Source organism: Rattus norvegicus, chromosome 6, assembly GCF_036323735.1.
Source record: "Rattus norvegicus strain BN/NHsdMcwi chromosome 6, GRCr8, whole genome shotgun sequence".
Classification (NCBI taxonomy): Eukaryota; Metazoa; Chordata; class Mammalia; order Rodentia; family Muridae; genus Rattus; species Rattus norvegicus.
Genome location: NC_086024.1, coordinates 124,404,195 through 124,419,166, shown reverse-complemented (window position 1 = coordinate 124,419,166; position 14,972 = coordinate 124,404,195). Strand labels below are relative to the sequence as shown.

The 14,972-nt window shown below is 47.8% G+C and overlaps 1 protein-coding gene across 17 annotated transcripts in view; it reads left to right on the top strand.

The window, feature by feature from the left end:
• Window positions 1-14,972, top strand: part of Foxn3 (forkhead box N3) — a 380,376-nt gene that overhangs the window by 152,904 nt on the left and 212,500 nt on the right. For 4 of the 17 annotated variants that reach the window (XM_063261967.1, XM_006240429.5, XM_063261968.1 and 1 more), the window contains exon 1: window positions 4,914-14,969. The exons of the other annotated variants lie outside the window; for them this stretch is intronic. The gene's annotated coding sequence lies outside the window, so the exon portion shown is untranslated. Of the gene's footprint in view, window positions 1-4,913; window positions 14,970-14,972 lie in introns of those variants that run through there. 17 annotated transcript variants of the gene reach the window in all.

Genomic DNA, 14,972 nt, shown 5'->3' with positions numbered 1-14,972 from the left:
GCCTTGGATCCCCTGGAACTGAAGTTAAAGACGATTGTGGGCTGGAATTCAAACCCTGGTCCTCTGGAAGAGCCAGTGCTCTTCATCATGGAGTCATCTCTCTCGTCCTGTCTAGTTTCATCTTACTCCTAAGTACAGGTCGCTTGACTTTTGTTTACCTTTGTTGTCCTCTGGCCATGAGGATGGCAGTACCTTCCTTGTGAAAGAGAAGGAGTAAATAATACGAGTGCAGGCAGGACTACTGGCACGGTTCCTGCCCTGCAGGGCACTCCGGAGAGCTGTCCGGTGAGAGAGCTCTGCTCTTGTGTTCTCCGTGAGCCTTTTGGATGGCGTCCTTGAGGACTTGGTGTCCGTTGTCTTGACTGCTGTTGTTCTGAAGCACAGAATGTCTTCAGCCAAAATTGACGTCGTTCGTGGTTCGCCCCAGGGAAAGTAGGAGCAGGGTGGTGTTCAGACTGTCTGCGGACACGCCAGGTTTCTCACCAATAGCAAGAGGGGTGTACTGTGCCTGTCAGACATGCTGCCAGGAGGGACGGAAAAGGGAGGCTCAATTTCAAAGTAGTGTTCTGTCCACACCCTTCCGGGTAGAGACAGAGTCAGGGGAGAGCTGGGGATCCCGAAGCAGGGCTCTGTTTCTTGGTTGGAATTGGAGTTTTGCATTGTGATGTTAGAGTTTCCAAAACTTTACGCCAAGGGCCAGCAAGCTAGCTCCTCTGGTCCTTGCTGCCAGTTGCTATGTATGACCTGAGTTGGATTCCTGGGACCTCTGGGGCAGAAGAAGAGACTTGTGCACACTGCCCTGGGTGTCCTCATCCACATCCACACGCATACACCTAAAGTAATACAGTCAATGAGGCAAACCCAAGTGTTTATAAGGACTCAAAATGTAAAAGCAACAAAAATCAAACCTCTCGGCACATGCATGGGGAGGGAAAGCTTCTAGTCTGTTGCAGTGTGAGTTTGAGTGTTGATTGTGAGCTGGGTGGGTCGGTGTATGCCTTCAACCCCAGCACTGCAGAAGCAGAGGCAGGTGAAGCTCTGCGAGTTTCAAGGCCAGCCTGGTCTACATAGTGAGGGCTGCAAAGTGATATTCTCATCTCAAAAGAACCCAAACCCAAACTAAAGTAAAGGAGCAACAAAAGCTTTTCTAAGAAGTAAAATTGACCAAAAATAGAAGGAAAGAGACCCAAAAGCAACTGGCAGGACTCTGGTGGCAAGGCCTTAAAATTAGATCCGGAAATGTGAGTGGAAGTCTATGAGGGACACAGTCAAGTGCACAGATCGCTGTGGGTAGGAGGCAGGGGCCTCAGTCAATATTGCAGTATTGCCCTTTTTCTACATTAAAAAAAAAGTGTTTTTTCCTTCATTGAAAAATGTGTTTTTCATCTCAGGCAATAGAAGCAGCAGACAAAGCTCTCATTAAGATCATGCAAGAAACTGAAAATGTGGAAGATTTTCCTTAGACAGGGTGTACCGGGGGCCCAGAGTAAAGTGGAGTCTCCAGCCTGCCTCTGCTTCGCAGCCACCCCCAGCCCTGAGCCAGCACTCTACAGTGTCTAACTTTGTGCTTTCACTTTTGATTAGTTAGGGCCTCCGTCTGCCGTGGTTTGAATATGAGGCTTTTCTGTGGCTCCTTTTCAGAGGATTCCAAGCAGTTTTAAAGAAATACATAATGTTCAGAGATCTTAAGTATTTGTTTGGAGACTTTAAATCTGTCAGGCAGATTTGAAACCCTTCCAGAGTCTTGAAAATGGTAGCCGGTGAGCAGAAAAGTGAGAGGGGACTGTGTAAGCTGCAATCCATGCTTTTAGCAGCAGCAGAAGCAGCAAGCAGTTAGGTCTGTAAAAACAGAAGAGTGACAATTCTTTATTTAATGTTAAACAGGAAACCGAAAGCAATCTGCAACACCGTGGTGAGCTTTCAAGGAACCTGCTATTTATCAGTGCTGGAAAAAGCCTGCGGATGGTTCTTCTATTTGCTTAAGATGATAATGTCTTCTCGAAAATCTTAACCCAAACATGACCGCCAGAAGCAGGGTCTCTGTCCTATCCGCTGGTTTGACGGCAACCAGTTCGATCCAGAACCAAAGGAAATTTAGAAGCAAATTGAAGAGCTCTCTAAGATTTGGGCAGGAACTCATGTTTTGCCTGTGTGTGGGGCTGTCACTTAGCCAACATTCGAGTATGAATATTCTTTCTGAAGACCTGGGCTTCGTTTTTAAGGTCAGCCTTCAATTTGGAGAGAATATAATTTGCTGTTATTTTTAGGGCTTTCATGATTACTTTTAATAACTAATGAAAAAAAACAGCAGAGAAATAAATGTGTAACAGCTGTGTCTGCTTAACTTGATTAAACGCAGCAAAAAAAAAAAAAGTAAACAGAAGACTAATGTGACAATAGACAAAGGGGACAAGTGTCCCTGTCATTGTGAGAAGTCTCACAGACATAACTTGCCTCGCGTCAGAAGGCCGGCCGGGTCTGTGTTTAAAGTTTACTTTACTGTTTGTCTTGAGTGGGATCAGTGTTGTAGTGAATAATTTATAGCCAGCATGAATGAGCTCATTAGTCACCTTTTCAGACTTTAAATGAGTTTTGTGGTTGTCATTACTCGAGCCTTCTGTTCAGCCGCAGAGCAAAATGACAGCTTGGCAGTTGGCTGCCTTGTGGGGGCTGCCTGTGCCCCTTCAGGTCTGTGCTGGCTTTTGTGTTTCATTGAGACCTTGCTTTTCTTGCTCTGTGGCTGGGCTAGGAACTCTCACATTTCAGTCTTATGTACTTGAAGGCTCAAAAAAACATTTTGGAGGAAGTTTAAAAACAAAACAAGCCCCCCCCCCCAAAAAAAACGTTTGGTGGTATCTGGCAGTAAAATGGATAATCTCACCCCCCCCCCGTGTGTATGTGTGTGTGTGTGTGTGTGTGTGTGTGTGTATGTGTGTGTTTCTTCAGCAACTACTGTGTAGCATTGACATTGGTGTGATAATTGAATTCTTCAAAAGCAGAGTAAACCGGGAGTGTTTTTGAAGCAGCTAAGCTGGTCTCTCAGCTGGCAGACACATTTTAGCAGGGGTTGTAGTTGGAGTTTGCGGGGAAAGGAGATGTATTTTTCCAATTCTCAATATGAAAATGGTCTGTGTGAAGAACCTGGGCCCATAGCAAAGCCACTGGGTTGGATGAGCAGGGCCACTTGGACCTGTCTTGTTCCTACAAAGGGGTTGACCAGATGACCATTTGAGATGCCAGCCAAGGAGCTAAGGAGCTGGATCATAAAGTGTTTGAGAGCTTGAAGACCTGAGTTAGGATCTCCAGCACTGGGATTAAAAAGTTGGGTGTGGCAACAGGTATCTGTAATTCCAGTGCTGGGAAGGCAGAGGCTGGCAGATCTCTAGAGCACATTGCCCTACCAGTCTGAATAGGTAAACTTCAGGAATCAGTAAAGAGACCTTATCCTAAAAAAAGATTCAGTCACCTGATGTTGACTTCTGGACACACACACAGACACACACACACACACACACACAGACACACACACACACACACACACACACACACACACAGAGAGAGAGAGAGAGAGAGAGAGAGAGAGAGAGAGAGAGAGAGGAGACAGAGCGAGATCTTGATCTCTCAATCTCTCTCCCAGGAAACAGAAGTCCAGGAGGATCAGCAGTGAATACAGCACATTGAAAAGAGAAAATGAACCATCGAGGTTGCCTCCTTCCGGTGCCATTGGAGATATGGCAGGAAGGCTGGTGCGAGCGCAAGCCTAGCCTGGGTGTGCCAGTGCTTGGAAGGGCTTGGAATCAGATACCACAGGTCCATCCATCTTTCCCTTAGAACGTGGCCTGAGTACGGCTTCCATAATGTCTGCTCGCTTCCAGTCTAGCACTGCAATGCACCCTGACTTCAGGAGACGCTGACATCACACCTTGGTCCTTGGGTGGTCCCTGTCAGCTAAGTGCCTAGACCATGGTTCTGAATGCTTTCCTACATTTGCTCTGAGCCCTGGACACTAGAGGCTGCTGTGAGTAGTGAAGGCATCACCCACTTGCGCCCTCTTCTGGTGTGTCTGAGGATAGCACATAAAATGAATCTTAAACAAGATTTTAAGCTATGCGCCATTTCCCGGAAGCTTCACCTGGGTTAGTGCTTTCTGCTTTGTTTTAGAGAGACTGTGGTGGATGGACTTGCTTTCTCTTGTTTCCCTTTGTAAAAGTGAGAGGGGAGAGGCACATCTTGGTGGTGGCCACTGAAACCGTGTGCCCATCAGAGAGAATAGCAAAGGCACCCATGACCGCCTGTCTTACCCAGGGTTTCTATTGCTGCAATCAAACACCACGGTCAAAAGCCAAGTTGGTAAGGACAGGGCTTAGCTGACTTATACTTCTAGGTCACCGTCCAGCACTGGAAGAAGTCAGTACAGGAGCTCAAGCAGGACTGGAATCCTGAGGCCGGAGCTGATGCAGAGGCCATGGAGGAGGGTTGCTCACTGGCTGGCTTCCCCTGGCTTGCTCAGCCTTACCTTCATATAGAGCCCAGAACTCTAGGAATGGCACCACCCACAGTGGGTTGGATCCTCCCCATTGATCACTAATTGATAAAACGATGTGCAGCTGGATCTCGTGGAGGCATTTCCTCGATTGACGGACGCTCCTTCCTCTCTGATAACTTTAGCTTGTGTCAAGTTGGCACACAAAACCAGCTAATGCAATGCCTACGGGAGATAGGAGGATGGGGAGATGGATATAGTAGACCATACTGTTTGCAAATGAAGTGATTGAAATTTCTGAGTTCACTGTACCACAAATTATGCCTCTGTCAAGGCAGTTACCGTCCTTTTGACATTAGGTATTTGGTTTATTTATTTAATATGTATGTATGGGATATGCTTCTTTGTGGGTCTTTGGTTTATGGTTTTTTTTGTGTTTTTTTTTTTTTTTGCTTTTTTTTGAGATAAGGTCTCAGTTTCTCTTCTCTTCTCTTCTCTTCTCTTCTCTCTCTCTCTCTGTCCCCTCCCCCTTTTTCTCCCCCCTCTCTCTTTCCCTCTCCATAGTCCTAGCTGTCCTGGAATTCCCTCTGTAGACCAGGTCAGCCTCGAACTCACAGAGATCTGCCTGCCTTTGCCTCCCGAGTGCTGGGTTTAACCCACCACCCACCAGAGGTAGTGGGAAAAAAAGGATATGGGGAAAGAAGGCTAGGCTGACTCCATGACAGGCTACAAACGGGCTGTTCAGGAGACTAGGCCTAAATCTCTGTTTCTAAGAACTGGATAAGTCCAGGCAAATCCAGGCCTCAGAAGCTGACCTGCCACCTGGCCTGAGGCAAGGGCGATGGGTCTGCAGCAGTTTCCAGACTTCCTCAGCTACTTCCTCAGCACCAGTTTCCAGCCTCCCAAGCCCCAGCAATGGTTCTGGAATGTCCCTAGAGATAGAACCAAGATTAAGATAGAGGTCATGTACCCCTTCCCGGAATTCCCCTAATGTGCTATAAATCAGGCCTGCAAGTTCACTTTGGGGTCTCTCCTCCATCTTTGTAGATGGTAGACCCAGCATGTTGGACTTCTGCAGAATAAAACACTCTCTGTGTTTATATACTATTTGAGTCTTCGGCAAATCATGGGCCTTTTCAGGTTGAAGTGGACGTGTTCAGAAATGGTTCTTTGGAGCAGGTCCCATCTGTGTTGTCTGGAAATCAGCAGGTCAGTTCACAGGTCAGCAGCGTCAGCTCGATCCACTCGCAAACACTTCATGGATACACCAGCAGTCCAGTTGGGTAGAGTCGGGAATCAGGTAGAATCATGAATCAGCAGTGGCACTACCCAGCAGGGACAGCCAGGCACGAGTCAGCAGGAGGGACCAGGAGGACACCAGGAGAAGTTCTCGGCTGTGCCTCTCTCTCAGCGAAGCGAAGATCAGCGACGATCCTGGCACAGCTGGCTCTATAAGTGAGCTTAGCTCAGCCCCATTCACTGTCCATTGGATCCTTTTTATACTGTCTCCAAGCATCATGGGTCAGCCGTGGATCTTGTCTGTCTTGGCTGACATCACCCTGCCAATCACCCTGAGTCTGAGGAAGCATCAAGAAACTGCAGTTTACTACCAGAAAGGTTTTTGTTCTGTTTTGCTTTGTTTTGTTTTGTTTTTTTGGTGAGTTTCTCTTTATAGAGTCCCAACAAATGGAGCTCACCTAAGAAATGTAAGTGGCCTGATATGCGTGTGGCTACTGAAGACTCTTCTGTCACCTGTCCTGTTATTTGCTTGCTTTTTCAGAGAACATCCTTTCACTTTATGTTTGCTTCAGGAAACGTTCCTTCCTGAGACCGCATTAGCCTTTCACCTGCATCTGCTTCAGGAAAACACCCCTTCACATGTTCGCCCTGGCAGAACTCCAGCACAACTGACTTTCCAAAGAACCCTTAAGTTTCCATCTCACTCCTCCACAAATGTGCAAGGGTTTGGAATTCTCGTATCTTCGAAGCAAAAGTTTGCTACTCACAAGGCTTACCTGGAGTCCTTTCTTGGGCAGATAGACTTCATATCTCTGAATCTGGGGTTTATAATATGTAGTGATTCCATTGGCTCCCACTGCTAACCTTTATAAACGGCATCATTTCACACACACACACACACACACACACACACACACACACACACACACACACCATTAAAAAGATCATGAAATACTTTTTAATTTTGTAAAAAGCCTTGCCAACGTATTTACACCCCCCAACTCTTAACATTATGAACTGTTTGGAAGTTACTTTACTCAGTCTGAGAAAGAGATGCTGAGTCAGAAAAGAGAGAACGCTTAAAACATGGTTTTGAAACTATCTGAAAACTGGAAGTAACGGGTAGCAAAGGGGCCACGAGGCCGAGCTAGCTTATGGTTTAATAATACGACCCCAGCCTTTTATTTTCCCAGGTTCTACGGTTCCAGGATTTTAGACATTGTCCCTGAAAACACTTTCGGATGCACTGTGGGAGCCTTTGTCATCTCTGTTGGTGCCAGAGACCTTCTGTTTTTTGGGTTTTTTTTTTTTTTTTCTTTTTTTTTTCCGGAGCTGGGGACCGAACCCAGGGCCTTGTGCTTGCTAGGCAAGCGCTCTAACCACTGAGCTAAATCCCCAACCCCCCAGAGACCTTCTGACATAGATGCTGCATGCATATCCCTCCATCCTGCAGGCCTGACTCCTGCTTATGTTTGAATTTCCCACCTCAGGCATCAGGAGGTCTGGTGGAATGGAGGCACCTAGGCTAAATCCCTATGGCCCGGCAGTCTAGGATCCGTGGCAGGGCTCAGTGCATACAGTTTTTAAAGAGATTTATTTATTTATTTTATGTACATGAGTACACTGTAGCTGTCTTCAGACACACCAGAAGAGGGCGTTGGATCCCATTACAGATGGTCGTGAGCCACCATGTGGTTGCTGGGATTTGGACTCAGGACCCCTGGAAGAGCAGTCAGTGCTCTTAATCACTGAGCTATCTCTCTATAATAATTAAAATAATTTTTAATTATTTGTTTAAGGGCAGGGACCCATCCTATAGTTGTGTGAGGATACCTTTCCACCTGCGCCCCTGTTTTTACCTTTAAGTGTGGGTCCATCTGACAGATGAAATGAGATGTCACAGTTGCTATAACATGTGTTTCTTTGACTTTACTGAAGTTAAATACTGTGAGCCAGATATGGTAGGACAGACCTTGCAATCCCAGCCGTTGGGAGACTGAGGCAGAAGGATCATAAATCTTAGGCCAGTGGAGGGTACATGGCAGATCTGTATTAAAAAAGTTCGCCCGCTAGCATTTATAATTATTGCCTCCCCTTTTTGTTACAGAACCTCATGTACCCTCAACCTCCTTGTGTTGTCAAGAATGACCTTTAACCTCTGATCTTTCTGCCTTCACTGCTAGACTGCTGGGCTTATAGGCACCCAGTTTCATTCATATATGTATAATGGACATATTTACATTTTTTATCTTTTACAATCCCTGATATGGCATACAGATTCTAAATTGTTATACAAATATGTCAGTGTGCAAACTCAATCTTTTTGATTTATTTACTTAACCAAAACCCTGTACTACATAATCTGACTCCATTTTAGATTCCTTACCAATATTAATTCATTTAATTGTTGTGACAACTCAATGAAAGGCTGCTGTAGATTGGATGCTGGACCTCCCCCAAAGGCTTGTGTATTAAAGCTTGATCTCCTGAGGGTGGTCGTGCTATTGGGTGGTGGTGGAGCCTTTATGATGTTGAGCCCAGTGGGAGTCTTTGGGTCACTGGAGGTATGCCTCTGTGAGGATTGAGGGGCCGTGAGACCTTTCATTTTCTGTTTAGCTTCCAGTCACGAGATGGTAACTTTGTCCTTGCAGCTATACCTGCCGTGATGTGCTACCTCACCAAAGGCCCAAAGCAGCAGGGCCACCGATGGATAGGACCTCCAAAAAAAGAGGCCCCAAAAATGCATGTTTTCTCTTTATAAGGTAATCATGTCAGGCATTCTGAAATAATGATCCAAAGCTAGCTGATGTAACTAGTTATTATCTCATTTCCCCTTTAAAATTACTACTACTACTACTACTAATAATAGTTCATACCAATTATTTATAGTTCTTTATTATTTATAAACTTATAAATGATATTTATATAATACATAGCAATTATTATGTGTATGCGTGACCTGTATCAAGAGCATGCATGTGTGTGTCTGTGTGTGATGTGTGTGGTGGTCAGAGGGCAACACCTAGTTCTTTTCTACCCCCGTGTGCTCCAAAGATCTGCCTGTGGTTGATTGCCTTGCTTACTTGCTAAGCTTTCACCAGGAGTCATCTCGTCAACCTCCGCCCACCCTCCGTTCCTCCATTTTTAAGATAAGGAAACTAGATAGAGGGAAAGAAGTTATGTTCCTTGCCTGGGGTTATCTAGCTGGTACGTCCTAGCATGTGTCTGCTTGGCTGTACTATTCCGGTCTTGGCATTGTGCTTGGTATGTTTATACATTTATTGTTGCTTCGCATATGCTTGCCAGTGAGCTGGAGGGATGGCTCAGTAGTTAGGAGCACTGGCTGCCCTTGAGAACTTGGGGTTTTGTTCTCAGCACTCTCTGAGGGCTCAGAACCACCTGTGACCCCACCTTCTGGCCTCTAAAGGTACCAAGCACTCATGTGGTCTGCAGACACACAGGCAGGCATGACACCTGTGCACATAAAATAATACACAAACTTTAAGATGCCCTCCTGTCCTGGATGACCAGTGCCACGTGTATTTTTCCCGGGCTGTCATTCAGGACCTCGTCACTCAGCGATGGGCGTGGAGTTGATAGGTGTTGAAAGCAAATCCTTGTTGACTGAATGAGTTGCCTGAGCCCTAGTCTAGACCATCATCAGTTTACGGTTTTGTTTATGGTTACGGAGGAACTGAGAGACTGTATACTTCTATTTTGCCTCTAGCAGGTGACTTCATAGGCTCAGGGTTGGCAGGGGAGCCTGAATTAATGAATCTCACCCCACCCATCACTGGTACTTTCCTTACCCTCCCCACTCCGGAGTCACCTTCTTGCCTACTCCCTGCTGAAGAAATACCAAGAAGCCTTTCCCAGGCTCCACCCTTGAGGACTGGCCTGGTAAACACAGGAGGGAATGCACAGAGGTTGTCAAATGGTGACCAAGTCTTCCACTTCACTGAGGAACTTCTGGGTCTTCCAGCCGAGGGTCTCTTTCTTCTCCACAGAAGGGGAAAAGTGAGGTTTGTTATTGTTATCTTGGCCATCACAAATAGCGTCCTTGTGTGTTGTGGTCAAGCTGTGACTAAGGGATTGTCTTTGCCTGTACCTGCTCCTCCTCCTCCTAGGACACACCCTCTTGGGCTTTTGGTGACCTTTATACCCCACCCTCCCAGACCGATTGATTCTTCTGGAATCCAGTGGCCCTCAAAGTATGGTTGTCAGGCCTGCAGTGCATTTTAGGGATTCGAAGTCTCAGGTCAAGCCTCGGCCTCTGGAACCAGAAATTATGGGTGTGGGGACCATTGGTAGCATTTAAATTAGCCTTCCAGGTAATTCTGAGGCACATTTAGATAACCGGAACACTGTGGTAGAAAGCTTAGAACTCTACAGATGTAAATGCAAGCATAAAAGAAGTACATTATCAGGAAAGAAAAAAAAAACCAACTTCTTCTCAGGGAGAGTCACTAACAGTATTTTCACCTCAGTTTAAAAAAGCGACCTACTTATTTCATGTGCGTGCGTGTGCGTGTGTGTGTGTGTGTGTGTGTGTGTGTGTGTGTGTTTGAGTGTATGTATGCATGTATATCGTGTGTGCAGGTGCCCAAGGAGGCCAGAATGGGGGATTGTATCCCATGGAGCTAGAGGTACAAGCGGTTATGGACTGCCTGATGAGGCAGAAACCGAACTTGAGTTCACCACAGAGCAGCAAGTGCTCTTAGCTCCCCTATATCTGTCCCTCTTCCTAAATTTGTTAAAAGAAAAATTCACAAACTTGTCTTCGTTTCCGTTGTTTGCTTCTGGTACTGAGGCGGGAACCCAGGGCTGCGTGTCTGTGAGCTAACAGGTGCTGCAACACTGAAGCTCTCTCAGCTCCGACAGTCTTTCCTGTGAACGGTAGCCATGCCGTCTGAGCTGTCCAGAAATTCCCGCCGTATCCAAATCGCACTCATCTTTCGAGTCCTATTTCTCTGACAGTGTGACTTGAGGGTTGTGTAAATACCTAGCCCTTTCCTTCGCTTTGAGAACGGAGTGCAAAGGCAACGCTCACACTGGTATTCCATGAGTTTTGTTAGGAGCTTCCACATTTGTTTACAAATAGGTAAGCCCTGTAGGAGCGAGACTTTGGCCCTCTTGCACCTAACCTAATGCTTGGTAAATGTTTGTTCAACAAACAAGGGCATTTTGAACACAATCAAGTTATACTCAATAAGTCTGTTTGCACTTTTCTACCCGGAGGAGAGGTTTTCAGAACAACCACTCCATGGGGTGCTTTCTTGATATACATTGCTAGGACCCTACTTAAGGATATTGGGATTAAGGATATTTTAAGGAGTGGCTTCCCAGGTGGCTTTTAAGGACTTTGCGGGACAAACAACTCAGGTCTAGGGTACACCTACATTTTGCCAGGCCTAACTCCCAACCATATTTATCAGATCTCTTCTTTACAAAATTATCTACTCTCCGTTCCCTGAGCCTGTTGCATCTGATAGTCTACCACATGCTTTGCCCCTCGCTCTTGTGCTGTGGGCGCTGGGGGGTGGAGTCAAATGATGAAGTCAGATGATTTCCCTGAGGATTTAAACTGGAGAGCAGAAGTCTTGAGACAGTCTGCAGGTAGTGGATGCTAAAATCAGAAGGCTTCTTTTTTTTTTTTGGTTCTTTTTTTTTTTTTTTTTTTTTCCGGAGCTGGGGACTGAACCCAGGGCCTTGCGCTTCCTAGGTAAGCTCTCTACCACTGAGCTAAATCCCCAGCTCCCAGAAGGCTTCAAGAACTATTCACTGGGAAGCCATGTGTGACCATAAGTGAGCCGATCTGCAGGGAGGAGAGGAGAGTGGCTGTATTGGCAAGAAGCAAGAAATACCTTGTGCTGGAGGGAGGGAAAGGAAAGAGGAATTGCATGTAGGCTTCCCCAGTTCCGTGCAATCAGCTCAGCTGCCTGCTGTGGGGCTCCATCTTGTGCCTGCTTTTTTTTTGTTTTTTTGTTTTTTGTTTTTTTTTCTAGAACCAGTTGATATTACCTTGGACCGGAGGGCCCCCTTTCCAGGCCTTCCTCAAGTCTTTGCACCTACAGCAAGGTCTCTCTTAGTATCTACTTAGTTATCAATGCTTTGAGGGACTACCAGCTGTTCTATTAAGAACCGTGAAGGAGGAACGGAGGCCTACACTGACTTGGGTTGACTGTCTCAGAACTCAAGTCTTTTGGTTCCTATATCCAGACGGGGTCTGGAGTGGTCCCATCAAGTCACCAATCAGAAAATAGATGCTGCTGGGCAGCGGTGGCATAAGACTTTAATCCTAGTACTCGGGAAGCAGAGGCAGGTGACTCTCTGTGAGTCTGAGGCCAGCTTCAATCTACAGAGTGAGTTCCAGGACAGCCAGAGCTACACAGAGAAACCCCGTCTGGGGCTTGGGGAGGCTGGGGCAAAACAAAACCAAAAACTGAATCCCAAAACAATAAAACAACAACAAAACGAAAGAAAGGAAAGAAATGTTTTCTAACGTGAGTTCTGGGTCTGAGATAGGAGTCTGTGGTCAAATATCTGTTCAAAACAATAGTTTAAGTTATTTGGCTTGCCTGAGGTTTCTTGGCACCCAAGATATAACGGTATGTTTGGAAGGCACACCAGGAAAATTGAGCACGAGGCTATTCCTACAGGAATTTGGCCCCTGAATGCTAATGACAAGGATACCTGTCCCTGAGCCAGAGATCTGTGGAATCACAGTTGGAGGAGGGCACAGGAAGCTCTCTCTGGCTTACAGCAAAGGTCTGGTTGGGCCCATTTCAGATCAGCAGGCAGGCAGACCCGTGGACCTTGCACATCAGACAAGGTCTGCCTACCTTATCGGCCTACCGTTCTCTCTTTAGGACAGCACCACCTGACATTTCTTAGCATGTTTCTAATGGAAAGGGAAAAAAAAAAATCAGATATCGAGTCATACTCTGTTTGTCGTGCCTTTTCCGCCTCCTGCCTGAGGTAGAGGTTTGTCAGCACAGTCATCCCGGGGGGGGGTCTCTTTTGATGTGTACATCTAGGACCCCCATCTTAGGGTATTGGGACTGAGGTTGGCTTTCCAGATGTTTCTCATATGCTTCTCCAGACAAGCTAGCTACTCGGTTTGTGGATGTAAGAAACCAAAAACCCTCAGAGAGAAAGGAAAGAAAAGGCCAGCTCCTTAAAGGTGGCTTCCCTCACTCACTGTGCTCCTCCCTCTCCTGATGGCTTCTTAGAACCTAAACTTGTTATGTGTGTTTAATTTTCGCTGATTTGGCATGACCAGGCCACATACTAGGAGGCTAACAGTTGGCACTGCACCGAGTCTTAGGAATGACATAGTTCAGGCATAATCACCTTCATTTTGAACATAGGAAACTCACATTCCTGCTTTTTGAACCTAGGAAGAAGGACTGGGTTGGAAATAATGTGCCCGGCCTACTTTATGTAAAGAGATGCCTAGGTAGTGTGTGAGGGGCTTTGGGAGGGCTAGCAGCCCAAGACAGCCTGAAGAGTACAAATTCTCTAAGGTGGGTTCTGACCTGATTCCTTTGATGGGGATTAAGCATTGTCAAGTGACATGCTGTTATAGGAGGGGGACCTGCCCTAGCTGAGCCACAGGTGACTGACCTTGTCCTGGTTTTGGTTACTGGTAGTGCGCCTTAGAATCACTGGTGTGAGACTCTAGAGATGATCTAATGTGCCCGCCACCCGGTACCTTCTGCTTAGTCACAAGATGTGCTCAGTAACATAGAAGGTGGTGCTGGATGACCTCAGGCTACCTTGGGCTTCTCCAAGTCTTCTGGGTGTTTGGCAAGTATCGAAGTCTGTGAGTCTGAATTGCCGTGGATTTCCTGCCGCCTGCCTAATCTTGAAGTTTTGTTAAGTGGAGGATTTAATCTCAGATTGGTTTGGGGTTTTCTTGTTCTTTTGAAACAAACTTCTCAGAAGCGCGTGGTATTTCTCTCTGTCTCCCTGTCTGTTTATGATAAAAGTTCCTGCCCGGCTGGGTTGCTCAGTTCACAGATAGCTCTTCATAGCTGTCCACTTTTCTGGTGGGCGTGGGAGGATGGCTTTGGGCTTCTCAGTAGAACCTGCTTGCCTAGCTACCTGGGAGTGGTGCGCAATCCTATTTTTATTTATGTCACCAGCAGGGTGTCCTATTGGACTCTACTTTCATCCTCACCAAAGACAGCCTGCTGTTGTGCCTTGAGCAGTGGGTGGCCATTCTCTAGAGGTGTCTGGAGACTGGGAGAAGTGGCTGCACTATTGGGGGATGGGGGGTGGGGATTATCGTTTTAGTTGATGAAACTCAAAATGGTGAAGGATGGAGACTTATTTTCTTTCCAGATGTAGAAGTCGGATGGGGACCTTAGTCCAGCCCACTGGGGTGAACCCACTGACGTTGCCTTTGGGGTTCACCTCTCCCTCGGTAGTTGCAGCCATCCTCCTGTCCTCCTAAACCAAGACAACCTAGGCTGGGGATCAGTTTTTCCGTCCCAGGCAAGAGGTGCATGGTGGAGGAGGACTGGACCCGCCTCTGGAGTGCTGCAGTAGTAGTTGGAGCGAAGTGGAATCTTCTCTCCTCACCCTCAGAAGCCTCGCTCGCGTCGTAATTCTTTTTATTTTTACTTTCGAGCCTTGTAAGGCAGGCGGCCGGGGTAAAAGCGCTGCGGCGACACGTTGCCAGCTGCGCAGCACCGCCCGTGTGGCCTGAAGCAGGGGAGGGGGCCGGCCACGCGCCACCTGCCCGGCTCCCCTGGGGTTCCCGGGTGCTGCATAGGAGCCCGGGGACCCAGCCTGGCCAAAGGGCCTCCCTGCGGACCCGCGCCGCAGCCCGGGGTCGCCCAGCCCACGTTTTCCGTCTCTCCGGCTCCCTCCGCCCCTCCCTCCCCGCGCTTCCCCTCCTCCTGCCTGGTCATGTGTCGCCTTTTTTTGTTTGCAGTGGAAACAATTTCTCGCAGCTCGGCGCGCCCCGGCCCCGACGCGCCGCAGCGGAGGCGAGCGGGAGGCGGGACGGGGCGTGGAGAGCGGCGGGGCCGGCGGGAGGACACGGCGCCCGCGGACGCTCGCTCGGGGCCCATGCCGCGCCGCTCCCCTCACCCCTGCCGCCCGCATCCGCGGCCGCCCCCCGACGCCCGCCCAGGGCTCGAGCGTCCGCTGCGGGACCCCGAGCGATGCCCGCTGGGCGCCAGCGAAACTTTGTCGGCTGCGCTGAAGGCAGCGGCGGCCCCGCGCCGCGCTCGGCCAGGTG